Source organism: Bubalus bubalis, chromosome 16 (genome assembly GCF_019923935.1).
Source record: "Bubalus bubalis isolate 160015118507 breed Murrah chromosome 16, NDDB_SH_1, whole genome shotgun sequence".
In the NCBI taxonomy this organism is placed as follows: domain Eukaryota; kingdom Metazoa; phylum Chordata; class Mammalia; order Artiodactyla; family Bovidae; genus Bubalus; species Bubalus bubalis.
In genome coordinates, this window is record NC_059172.1 from 38974951 (window position 1) to 38987806 (window position 12856).

The 12856-nt window shown below is 37.4% G+C and overlaps 1 pseudogene; it reads right to left on the minus strand.

The window, feature by feature from the left end:
- The window catches only part of LOC102412221, a 50545-nt pseudogene extending 39037 nt beyond the window's left edge, over positions 1-11508 (minus strand).
- Between the last annotated feature and the right edge of the window lie 1348 nt (positions 11509-12856).

The following is a 12856-nucleotide window of genomic DNA, read 5'->3' on the forward strand; positions in this document are numbered from 1 at the left end:
CTAGAAACTACATACCACAACTGCAGTCAGGAACGCTGATCCTGTAGGTTTTCTTTCAGAAGTGACTTTCCATCTCCTGAAGCTTCTGCCATGAGATAATAGGAAATAGCAATTTGGAAATTTCCAATTTCCAATGAGGAAATAATAGGAAACAACAATATGGAAATTGCTGCAACATGGAAAATAACTTTCAAAATTTTGGAAAGTTAATGGAGATGCTGTTTGTCTTTTCTGCTAATGTTTTAGCAATTCTCTTATTTTCTTGTCTCAAAATGGGGAGATGCTTTCCTTTAGGAGATGTGGGAGACTGTAACCCAAAGAAGGCTTCTTCAGCATTTGAAATCCCATAGTCATTGACTTCCATATAGGTTAGGAATGAACAAAAAATGTAGAACAGTAGTTGTAGTGGCTTTTTCCTTCTAGGACTTTTAGACTAAGCCTACTGACCGAGAATTCTCAGAGCTGTCAGTTCAAGAGCACAGACAAAGACACATAGGGAGGAGGTTAGACTTGTCAATGATTGTCTCCACTGGATGGTCTGGTTCACATTTGGACACATATTGTTGTGACACTGGAAAGCTGGGAAGTCTGTCTGTCCTGTTACACTGTCAGACTCCTGTCATTCTTCATTCTGCATGAGTAACTGTGCCGAGTGTTGGGTAGGAGTTGAATGTGTCAGAAGACATTTTTCAAGATTACCTTCCCTGAAGGGAACTGGCACACTATGGATATATCCCCACATTAGGAGATGATCTGCCTGTGACTTGAAAGCATTGGTTTATACCCCAATGGACACAACCTTTGATCACCAAGCAGCATGGTAAAAGTAAGATTTTATATTGACTACAGAAAGTGCAATGTAGAAGTCAATCCATATATTTAATTCTTGCTAAAGGCTGAATCCTTGGTATCTATTGTAATCTAACAAAATGATCTCTGCTGAAGATGAATGCAGAGGCATTTACTAGGTGTATGTAGTTCCAGAACACACTAGTATTTTCCTCAAGAGTAAATCAATTTTATAGTTGAGTTGTATACCAGGATCCCTCCTTTCCACCTCCAACTAGAGTGTCTGGAAAGAAGTCCTTTGAAGTCACATAAAAATCATGTTTGTCAGTTCCAGCAAGGATCTAGTAATAGTAATAGTCATAGAACTATATCATTGTTGAAGATCCAGTTTTGTCTTTTATTGACTTTTTCAGAAAGAAAAATACATATAAAATAGTGTGTATATTTGAACACTTGTGTATAAGGCACTTGTTCTGATAGTTTCCAATGTCAAAGAGTCATTCTTTGTAGCTTTGTGTGCCTCAGAGCTGATACTGGTATTGTGTCAATGAAAGAGAACTAGAGGTATGTGTAGTAGGAAGAAGGATGAGGAGAAGAAAAGGTTCTTTTAGTTCTTGTCTGCTTTGCTATTGCCTACAGTGAAGGCCTTTTGGGCTAGAGGTAGATTATTTACCCATTCCTCATGGTGCTGGAAAGATTTTATCAATGGTTTCTCTACCTTGCTTATCATATGAAAATGAAGTGAAATGTTAGTCTCTTAGTTTCGTCCAACTCTTAGTGATGCTATGGGCTGTAGCCTGCTAGGCTCCTCTGTCCATGGAATTCTCCAGGCAAAAATACTGGAGTGGGTTTTGTTCCCTTCTCCAGGGAGTCTTCCAAACCCAGGGATCAAACCCAGGTCTCCTGCATTTCAGACAGTTTCTTTACCATTTGAGTCACCAGGGAAGTATATAGTTTTGGTCTATTTGCGTGCCAAATTATAGATAGATTTAAAGAAGGCAAGAATCTATTCAAAAAAAGGCAGAAATTGCAGCAAATTAATGCAGGTGTTAAGGATTGTAATGTCCTCACTCTTCTGACTGATTGAATTTGACTTGGTTTTAAACCAATTTAAAGTTAAAAACATGAGTTAATCTTTCAAAGTAGTTGTCCTCAGACTTTATATTGAGTAATGATTACCTGAGGACATCTTAAAAATGTGGATTCCCAGCCCCACTCACAGAGAATCTGACATGGAGGGTCTAGTTTATTGCTCAGGAACTATGGTTTTTACAAACGCCTCAACTTTCATTTTACAAATGCTGCCAAGTGATGAATCACATTTAAAAAAAAAACAAAAAAACTAAAAAACTCTCTTCTAGGAAAACATTTTTTAGTGGAGAAAAGGTGGGAGTGTAAAAACTAAATTTGCCATTTCTGTTGGCCTAAACATGATGATGTATCATTTGACTCTCTTTATTTCTTAGTTTCCAGTTGAAGTACTGTTTCTATCTCAGTATTTGAATGAATACACATGAAAATTCAACTGCTGTCCTAGAACGTTCAGCTGAGTTAAATTTTTTAAGACTTTAACTTCAAAGGATAAAGAAATGGAAAGGCCCGTGCAGAGGTATAAAGCTTTTTAAGGAGACAGGTAAGCTAGATCCAGAAGTGCTGCTGACATGGGACTGAGTCTAATATGGTCAGAAAAATTACTTGACATTTCTGATAATTTCAGAAATTATCAAAGAAAAAAAAATAGACTATTTCCCAGAGCTGTAGTAGGCCTGATTGTCCATAATGAAAATTTAGATCAAATGTTGTATGAAGTTAACAACAACAGAAACAACTCTGTTTACTAGATCCTGGAAATGCTCTCCTGGTAGAATAGATAGTAAGGAGTTTGAATATTAAGCAAATGAACAATCTTGGTTATTTACAGATATGTTATTAATAAAAGCAGACGGATGTCAGAGTTCCCAGTAGCAGCCTGGTATTGCTACATGATATTACAGCACTATTTTTAATATTCTTAAAGAATATGATTTGGGTCCTAAGATTATCTGCCAACCAAATTAGTAAAGGAAAAAGTAAAGCTACTGGTGTAAATGATTTTTATTGTATAAGGTAAAAATTGAAAACAGTTATAATGAAAATTCTAGGTAGTTCATACAAGCAATGAATGCTTGAGAGGGTATGGAGAAAAGGGAAACCCCTTGCACTGTTGGTGGGATTGTAAATTGATACAGCCATTAAGGAGAACAGTATAACTATTCCTTAAAAAACTAAAAATAAAACTAAAATGTGACCCAGCAATCCCACTACTGGGCAATTACACAATGAAAACCATATTTCAAAATGACACATGCACCCCTGTGTTCACTGCAGCACCATTTACAATAACCAGGATATGGAAACAACCTAAGTGTCCATCAACAGAGAAATGGATAAAGAAGAAGTGGTACATATACACAATGGAATATTATTCAGTCATAAAAAGGAACAAAATTGGGTCATTTGTAAAGAAGTGGATGGACCTAGAGACTTTTATACAGAGTAAATTAAGTCAAAAAAAAGAAAAACAAATATCATATATTAATGTATAGATGTGGAATTAGAAAGAATTGCCATAGATGATCTTATTTATAAAGCAGAAATAGTGACACAGATGTAGAGAACAAATACACAGATAGGTATCAAGGGGGAAAGGAGGATGGGATGAATGGGAAGTTGGGACTGACATATACATACTATGTATAAAATAGGTAACAAATGAGAGCCTACTGTATAGCTCAGGAAACTGTACTCAGTGCTCTGTGGTAACCTAAATGGGAAGGAAATCCAAAGAAGAGAGGATATATGTATTTGTATAGCTGATTAACTTTGCTATACAGTAGCAACTAATACAATATTGTGAAGCAACTATACTTCAATAAAAACTTTAAACATTCCAGTTAGCTCAATACAACATGAGGTGGTATAGGTGAGGATACTGTGTGTGTGTGTGTGTGTGTGTGTGTGTGTGTGTGTTTGGTGGTAATGAGAGTGAAAATGTACCAAGGTGGTAAAAATTTATTTTTGAATGTGACAGATAAGAATGAGTTAGTAATGACATAAAAGGGTGATTCCTTTCTCTGTGTGTGTGTGCATGCTCAGTCATGTCCAACTTTTTGTGACCACATGGAATGTAGTCCCCCAGGCTTCTCTGTCCATCATCCTAACTAATGAAATCATAAAATGAAATAAAGAAATCTCAATTGGTATCACAAAAGTAGACAAGAAAAAAGGAAGAAATTATGGGTACATACAAATAAGTGACAGGAATAAGTCAAGTTTCTCATCCTTATGTATATGCCAGCAGAACTGTGTGTAAACATACATCAAGACATATCCACCAGAATGTTCATAGCACCACTATTCATCAAAGTGAAAAATTGGAAATAATCCTGATGTCTTTTCACAATCACATGGAAAATAAAAAGCGACATATTCATAGAATGATAAAAACAATATCATGGTGATACACAACAATATGGGTAAATCTCACAATTTTAAAGTTTTGAAACAAGCTAAATACAAAGGAATACAGATAATATGATTCCATATACAAAAGGTAATTATCTGCCAAAATTAATTTGTAATATCACAAGTTTGAGTAATGACTAGTGTAAACTGTTAGGAAGTAGAGAAATTAATGATAAAAGTAGCTAAGAGTATGAGTGATTGTTCTGGAATATGGGCAGTGTTCTAATACACCATCTGGGCATGCTTATGTGGTCAATTTGTGATACTTCATTAAGCTATAGATACTGGTAGACTCTAATCTCATGGCATGATCTTCTCTATGGTTTGAGAAGTCATTGGTCAGTGGAGGAAGGATCAAAGAGACCAGGAGAAAAGACCAAAGCAGTCTTTGTTCCATGCCAGGAGGACTGTCAAGTTAATCTGTGTTGTTCCTAATTAGGGTGAAATCACAGGCACATGTTTTATGGTTATTGGGCTCAAATCTTTCATAGTCACATAAACAGAAAGCAGAGAATCTCAGACCTTATATGGAAAACCCCCTGAGAACCTGTCTGTTATTTCCTGAGCTATAAAGCCTGAACATGGTCAGTCTGAGACAGATTTGAGGGTACAGTTGAACAGGACTAGAGGAAGACTTGTAGTTCTTTAGGATAAGAGTCAGGCCACTGGGAAATGGAGATTTTCAGAGACTAGAAGGTAAATTTAGGCTTATTATTAAATGACGTGTCCCCTGTAAAAAAGGAGAGCATAATTCTTTGTTTAATTTCCTGTTGTCTAAGAAAAACACAGATAAAGTTGTGTGGACATCTGTGTGACAGGAAAATAACATCAGATAACTTGTATTCAGAGATCTTCTTGACATCCCCTAACTCAAAGTTTCCTTTCTATCACACCTCAGGTTCTAAAGAGGAAGACTGGAGAATAGGCCTTTCAGCCATGTTTAGCAGAAATTCAGTAGAAGGGATATAGTTGATGACATAGATGTTATAAAGGTTCAGATATTTGTTCATTTTTCTAATCTATACTGATCTCTCTAGCTTGTTAAAGTTCATGAATACTATTATTTCCAACTTGCTGAGACTGTCAGGAAGCTTTGAGCTATTCAAACTCAAGATGTTTTCTCTCAGAAATAGGAATTTTTTTTGACTCTTTTGTCCTAAGTAAATTGCACATGCATATGTGGTTTGGGTGTGTATATAAAAAAGAAAGAGGTCATTACATTGTCTCATTTTAAGACTTGTATACAGCTACCAAGAACGAGATGGTATTAATGAAGACAGATAAAAGTCAATGGAAATGGAAGAGTACAGAGGATCTAGAAATACACTCATACATATATGCTACACCGATTTGCAAAGAAGAGTGGAAAATCTATTCAACAAATGGTGCTGGGACAATTAGATATCCATGTTGAAAAAACCTGATCATTGACCTGCTTTATACCACACCCAAAACAGCTCATCACACCACACCCAAAATAACTCAAAATAAACCAAAACTTAAATGTAAAAATTAACCTATTAAATTTCTGAATGAAAGAAGAGTGAAAAATATTAATATTCATGGCCTTGCAGTGGGCAAAACTTTCTTAGGACACTAAAATCATGAGCCATAAAAAAACTGATCAACTAGAGAATCAAAATGAAAAATTTGGCACTATGAAAATTACATTAAGACAATTAAAGTTCCAACTAAAGAATGGAAGATTTTCTTTTTTCTTTTTATTTTTTTAAATTTTATTTTATTTTTAAACTTTACATAATTGTATTAGTTTTGCCAAATATCAAAATGAATCTGCCACAGGTATACATGTGTTCCCCATCCTGAACCCTCCTCCCTCCTCCCTCCCCATTCCATCCCTCTGGGTCGTCCCAGTGCACCAGCCCCAAGCATCCAGTATCATGCATCGAACCTGGACTGGCAACTCGTTTCATACATGATATTTTACATGTTTCAATGCCAAGATTTTCAATGAATATATCTGACAAAAAACTGGTATCCAAATTATATAAAGACTCTTTCAGTTCAATAATATGTAAGAGAATGTAGTAAGAATAGGGCAAAGTGTTTGAATAGCTGATTTCATAAAAGAAGATGTTGAGTGGTCAGTAAGTGCATGAAAAGATGGTCAACGTCATTAGTCATTAGGGAAATTCAAATTAAAACCGCAATGACAAAACACAACAAACTCATTAGAAAGGCTACAATTAAGAAGACTGACCATATCAAGTGTCAGAGAGGATGCAGAGCAGCTAGAACAGCCTCACTATTGGTAGTAACCATTTCAGAAACTTGTTAAGCACTTGTGAAACATGCACACACCATATGACTCAGACATTTCACTTCTAGATATCTATCCAAGAGAATTAAAAATTTTGTCCACACAATGATTCGTGTATAGATGTTCATAGTAGATTTTTGCATAATAGTTAAAAACTGGAAATATTCAAAATGTCCATAAATAGATAGATACTGGGTTGGCCAGAAAGTTCTTTTGGGTTTTTGTGTAACATCCCCTGAATGAACTTTCTGGCCAATCCAATAGCTAAACGAAATACGCTATACAATAAAATACTGCTTAATAATAGAAATGGATAACTATTCATACAAGCAACAACATGGTTGAATTTAAAATTTATTATGCTGTGTGAAAGAAGGCATCAACAAAAGAATACTTATTGTATTATTCTATTTATATAAAATGCAAACTAATTTATATTAACCCAAAGCATATCTGGTTGCCCTGGACTGGAGCAGAGGGAGGAATAGACTGCAAAGGGGCACTGTAAATTTTGGGGATCTTGAAAATATTTTCTGTCTTGATCATGGGAATGGTTTCAAGGGTTTAGTGGTTTCACCTTGGCAAAATTCATCAAAATGTGTACCTTAAATGGGTGCATTTTTGTGTGCATAGGTTATTTCTCAATAAAATTGACATAAAACTAAGAAAATAATTTTAAACTAGGATAGAAGAAGCCACATGTTTCCATCTTCTGTGGGACCTTTCAAGTGCAAGAACACAGGTTCATTTATGTGGGAATATATGCTTACACTTCGACATGACTTCCTTGAGACCATTTTATTCCTATATTCTAATTTGCTTTTAGACTAGTGAGGCTTCTGGGAGCATTCTAAAACCACATAGAAAGAGAAGATCTTTTCCCTTTCCTTGGTTTTTACATTTTTGTCTTTATGTACCTAGCGATTAGTAACAAATGCCTTGGCTACAGTTGAAACATGAGACATTGTCTTGAGGACAGAAAGAAACTGAACTGGGACCTCAACCAGGAGCAGCAGAGTGTTTAGAGGATGTTTTTGGATAACTGAGGAGACTGAAGAAAAAAGTTGAATCCCTGGGGGCCCAAGGAAATGTGAAACCATCATGGAAACAGCCTAGGACCGAGTCGCACTTCTTACCAGCAGGTGAGACCCTTGAGGTGGAATATAAGTGCATCCCAGCTTGCACCAGTAACTTGTTTAAACCTCTCTGTTATGATATTACTTCTCTCTTATGGTTTGATTTCCTGGTAGCAAGGCAGGTGGCATCTTAGCTCCCCCACTGGGGATCAAACCTCAAAAAGCAAAGTCTTAACCACTGGACCGCCAGGGAAGTCCCAACCCAATTCTTTTTACAACCATTCTTTCTCCTTTCTGAACTTCTAGTTCAGTTTCTTCCCTTAAAAGCTGTACTTTGTCATCTTTCCTCAGTCTCATAGTTTTTTTAACCCCGTATGTTGAGGTGGAGCAGAATATGCCACCTCCAAATCTGCCGTTTGACATGTGGATTGTTCTGAGCAGAAGGCAATTAAGACCCAGCAGACTCAGGAAAAGCTTTTTTACCTCTCCTTGAACTGCCTAAAAGAATTATATAGAGGGCCTGTACCAGAAAGTCTTGGAGAAGGAAATGGCAACCCATTTCTGTATTCTTGCCTGGAGAACTCCATGGAGAGGAGCCTGGTTGGCTACAGTCCGTGGGGTAGCAAAGAGTTGGAGTGACTGAGCGACTAACACTGTACCAGAAAGAGCTATTACCAGAGACAGCTTTTTTTATCAGAAAGACATATCTCCATGGCATTGCAAACATTTGCTTACCAATCATTTGCTCTTCCCATCTTCTTAATTGTCTCCCTCCTCTTTGAAGCCCCAGACCCCTACTGCCTTCTCCTTAGCTTGAGATGGTATATATGCCTCAGTTGCCAGACCATCTTTGAGTCTTGGTGGGGATTCTGTAAGTATGTAATTAAACTTAACTTTGTCCTGTTAATCTGTTTTATATCAATTCAAATATTAGATCAGCAAAATATTATATTAGATGAGCATTTCCCAGGACACTATACTCCTAACCCAATTCTCCTTATTTGTGAAGCCTTCCTTTATTCTTCCAGGTCCAGTTAGTTCCACTCTTCCTTGTATTTACCATAGCACCTCTTACTTACATGAGTAATAATAAACTAAACTTTTCATGAGTCCTTTGCCTTTGGAAAGCAGTGATGGTTAAAAGAACTCCATGCAACCTTTTGTGCTCTGAGAATTAACTTACTGCAAAGAGCCACCTTTTTGTATATGACTTAGGTAAGACTCATTGGTGTGTTCCCCTATTACTTATAAGGAGGCCAGACACAGACCCCCTTTTTAAAAATAAACTGCTTTTCTTTCTCTCTTTCTTTATTGCTATACAGTAGATCTTTCTTGGTACTTATTTTAAATATACCATCAGACAAAGACCCTTAAAATTCCATTCTTTGCCTCATGAAGCTTTCACTGAGCTGTTTGTCCCCCTGATCACTTGGAGTGTTTGAAACTAAACATTAATTAAACTTCTCTTCTTTTTAGCCCCCTTAATGTTGACCCATCCTCGTTCTGATCCAGCCTACAAACCCTCCTTAATGATCCCTCCTAAGAATAAAAATATTTCCTTTTATACACACCCTCTACTCTGTGTTCTTTCTAGCCTGTTGACCCTTCCCTACAAAAGAAAATTCCTTTTTGCCTGTCCTTTTAGATGCTTGCAGTTCTGTTTGAATTGTTTTCTCTATTACAATAGTCTCTTTCCCTTTATTGCAATAATCCTTTCAAATGAAGTCTCTTTTTATGTCACTGTAGATTTATTTTTATTTGATGATAGAAGTCACCAAATTCTTTGTCTTTTTTTGATAATGTACTCCCTTTCCCTCAGATTTGGAGCTGTTTGTGGGAACAATGAGAATGTTAGATTCATATTTGTGTTCTCATCATGCCTTAATCTGCCTTGATCTCTGACTGTCCCTATTCCCGTTTCCGTCAATTTCTGTTTTTATTTTAGTCTCTGAGTATGTTGTTGTATCTCTCTGTCTACCCATTTCTCTCCTTTTCCTTCACTTACCTGTCTCCTGGAGGCCAAGCTCCTGTCTTCAGTTTGCTCCAGAGAGATGAGTGAGAAAGCAGAGCAGGTTCCTTCCCTGAGTCTGGCAGTTTGCTTATTGAAATCTCCAGCCTAGACCTCAGCTCCTTCTGTGGTAAAAGGGCAAGCAGGAAGTGAAAAACTGGTTTCACTTTTGTGTTTTTTTTCCCCTCTTTTAAAAGATCAGCTGATTTAAAGGAATACTACTCATTTATTTATTTATTCTTTCATTCACTCGTTTATAATTGTGATTTTTATTTATTTATATAATTGTGATTAGATAATTGTGATTTGTAATTGTGTTTACACTGTGATTCCTGGGTGTTAAGGTTATTGCAAATGGAAGACTAATGTTGGGGGTAGCGGTGTGTGTGCATGTTTCTTTATGGTGGCCTGGGGTGAGCACCAGATAAAGAACATGGGAGAAGCAGGATAGGGAAAGAATTTCAGAAAAGAGACAAGGGCACGTTAGAATGTCTTCCTCAGGGAACTTGCTTTAACTGCTTTACTGTTCTAGCTGTGTGATTGATTCAAAAATTAACAAAGTTTCAAAAGTGTATTAGCTGATGTGGATGATTCAACACTAACATGAGCTAAATTCTTAAAAGCATACTGTGTGTTTATAGTGAGAAAGAGAATTTTACTGTTCTCTAATTTCGTATTAGAGCTTTTGTAGTAGTTTAGTTGGTAAGTCGTGTCCGACTTTTGCAACCCCATGGACTGTAGCCTGCCAGGCTCCTCTATCCATGGGATTCTCCAGGCAAGAATACTGGAGTGGGTTGCAATTTCCTTCTCCAGGGGATCTTCCCAACCAAAGAATTGAATGCAGGTCTCCTGCATTGCAGATGGATTCTTTGACTGAGCTACAAGGGAAGCAGAGCTTTTGAGTAATGTTAAAAATCTATTTTCCCTTACACATCTCATGTAAAGCATTTTGTTTCATTGATTATTATCTTACCCCATGGTTTAATTCATTATAATTTTGCTTGTAAACAGTACTACCTGCTCCATTGTTCCTCTGTTTCAAGCTGTGTATGTCTGCACATGTCTTCTTGGAGGAGAACCTCATGCTCAGTTTTCCCAGGACCTCTAGAAATGCTACCCACATCATCTCATATTTCCCCTTTCCACTCCCAGTGCAGCTGTCCGTCTCCCCTACACGGGCCTGTACTGAGCTGTCTGTGCGTCTCTCAGAGCACCGACTCCACCTGCGATGCTCCCGTCACAGTGTGCTGCTCTGTAACTGCTGCTTGTCTCCCTCATTTCTCCCATCCCCCAACCTCAAACATCCCACCTCCCTTTGTTCCTCCCAGTTGTGGGGGATCTGTCTTATTCATCTTTGTATTCCACGCATAGTGCATGAACCATATAGATGAACAAAACGTCATGATTGAATAAGAAAATGATTGGTCTGTCTGAGCCTGTTTCTTCAGTTTTATGTGAGAATATTAACAGGTATTTCAGTGAGTGACATGAGACACAAGGAAGGTATAAGAAGGGCTGGAATGGTACCCTTCCAATAAGACTTCCCTTTTCCTACTTTTAGAATAGGAATGGAAGTGTTTTCTAGTAGGCCAGGGTTTACATGTCAGCCATGAGTTTGAGTCCAGGGTGCAGCAGTTCCTAGCTATATTTGCTTATGCGTGTGGAGAGGGCGACCTAAGGAATGAGGAGCAGTCGAGGGGTGGAATGGATTTGTGTCAGTAGCACCATCCACTCGCAGAATATTAATGAGGATAAAATGAGGTAGGTTAATCTCACCCAGTGCTTGGCCTGAAGTAGACGTTCACATATGAAATCTTTTCCCCAGCACACGATTTGCTCGATGATCAAATCTGTCAGAACAAGAACTGTCAAGGGACGTGTCTTTAGTAGCAGAGTTCCCTCCACTGTTCAATCTTCACGTCTGAGTGTTTCTGTGTACGTGCCTGTTTTTGCGTTCCTGTGCTGGGCTTTGTGTCAGTGCCCGTGTCTTCTCTATTGCTATGCTTTGGGTCTAGAGATCATAGAGTCTGATGCACCTCAGATTCTCTCACAGAGTGAGTAAATTTTCTGTACATGGTAAGATTTCAGTAAATGTATAAATTAGTGAAGGAGTAAAAGCAATCCCTTAGAATAAAATCAGATTTGAAACCAAGTTTATTTCACCACACATTTACCTCCCATTACTCCATGTCAACGCCCAATACAGGAAACAGACTTTCGCTTTCTTTTTCACTTTTCTCTCAATTCCAGGAAATGTTTGTTTTTTAACATGAACTAGTGAGTGTTTTTTGAAAGATGTTTTCTCTGGGCTTTTTTGTTTCTTTTTTTATTGCCAGTTTTTAACTTAAGTTCTCTTTGAAAAATTATAGCCTTATTTTGAATAAACTAAGGAAAAAGGAAATCACCCTGTCCTCCACAGTGATACTAGAGAGAGCCGAGCACCCAGGGCTGGAACTAGGGTGAGGCAAGAGAAGAGTTTAGGGTGTAAGGGAAATTTCTGTAAATTTTGTAGTCTGGGTGCCTCACTTGCTTCACCCTAATTTCAGCCCTTCTTTTAGCTTCAACTAAAAATCCTGGCATGAACCAATCCATCTCTAACCCATTGATTATAGAGAAAATGGGAGCTGAGATCAGTGGGTCTCTCTTGTCTGACATTTCCCCATGATTCTTTCCGTCTAATTGGCTCTTCTTTGACTAAGAGAATATGTCTGTTAAGGGACTCTGTTGGCCTCTTCTGAAATCAGGTGGGTGATACTTGACAACAAAAAAAGGGGTGGTGGTATTTTTCTTTTTCCCCTTTTATTTCTTTTGGCTAGTCAAATAATTAAAATGACATAAGACATTCACAGTAGAAAATAAGTTTAATACATATGTTTGGAGAATTAACATAGGCATGAGAAATTTGAAAGATAGTAAGGCAAGGTGAGGTACATTTATAAATCATATTGGACTAAGGAGAAAGAGGTAGGAGTCTGGGACTTCAAAGGGAAGTAAAGTAATTCACAGGAAAACATAGAGATTTAATGTTTGTTAAACAAATGTTCGCTGGTCAATCTAGAGAGAATAGGACACAGAGAGGACTGTGATCAAACTGGCCTTGCTAAGTTCCTCCGTGTTTAGCACACCTAGTTCATAGTTTACTATAGTTATATATAGTGTTGTATAGTTCTCTTTAGTGGTATCTCCCTCCTAGAACAG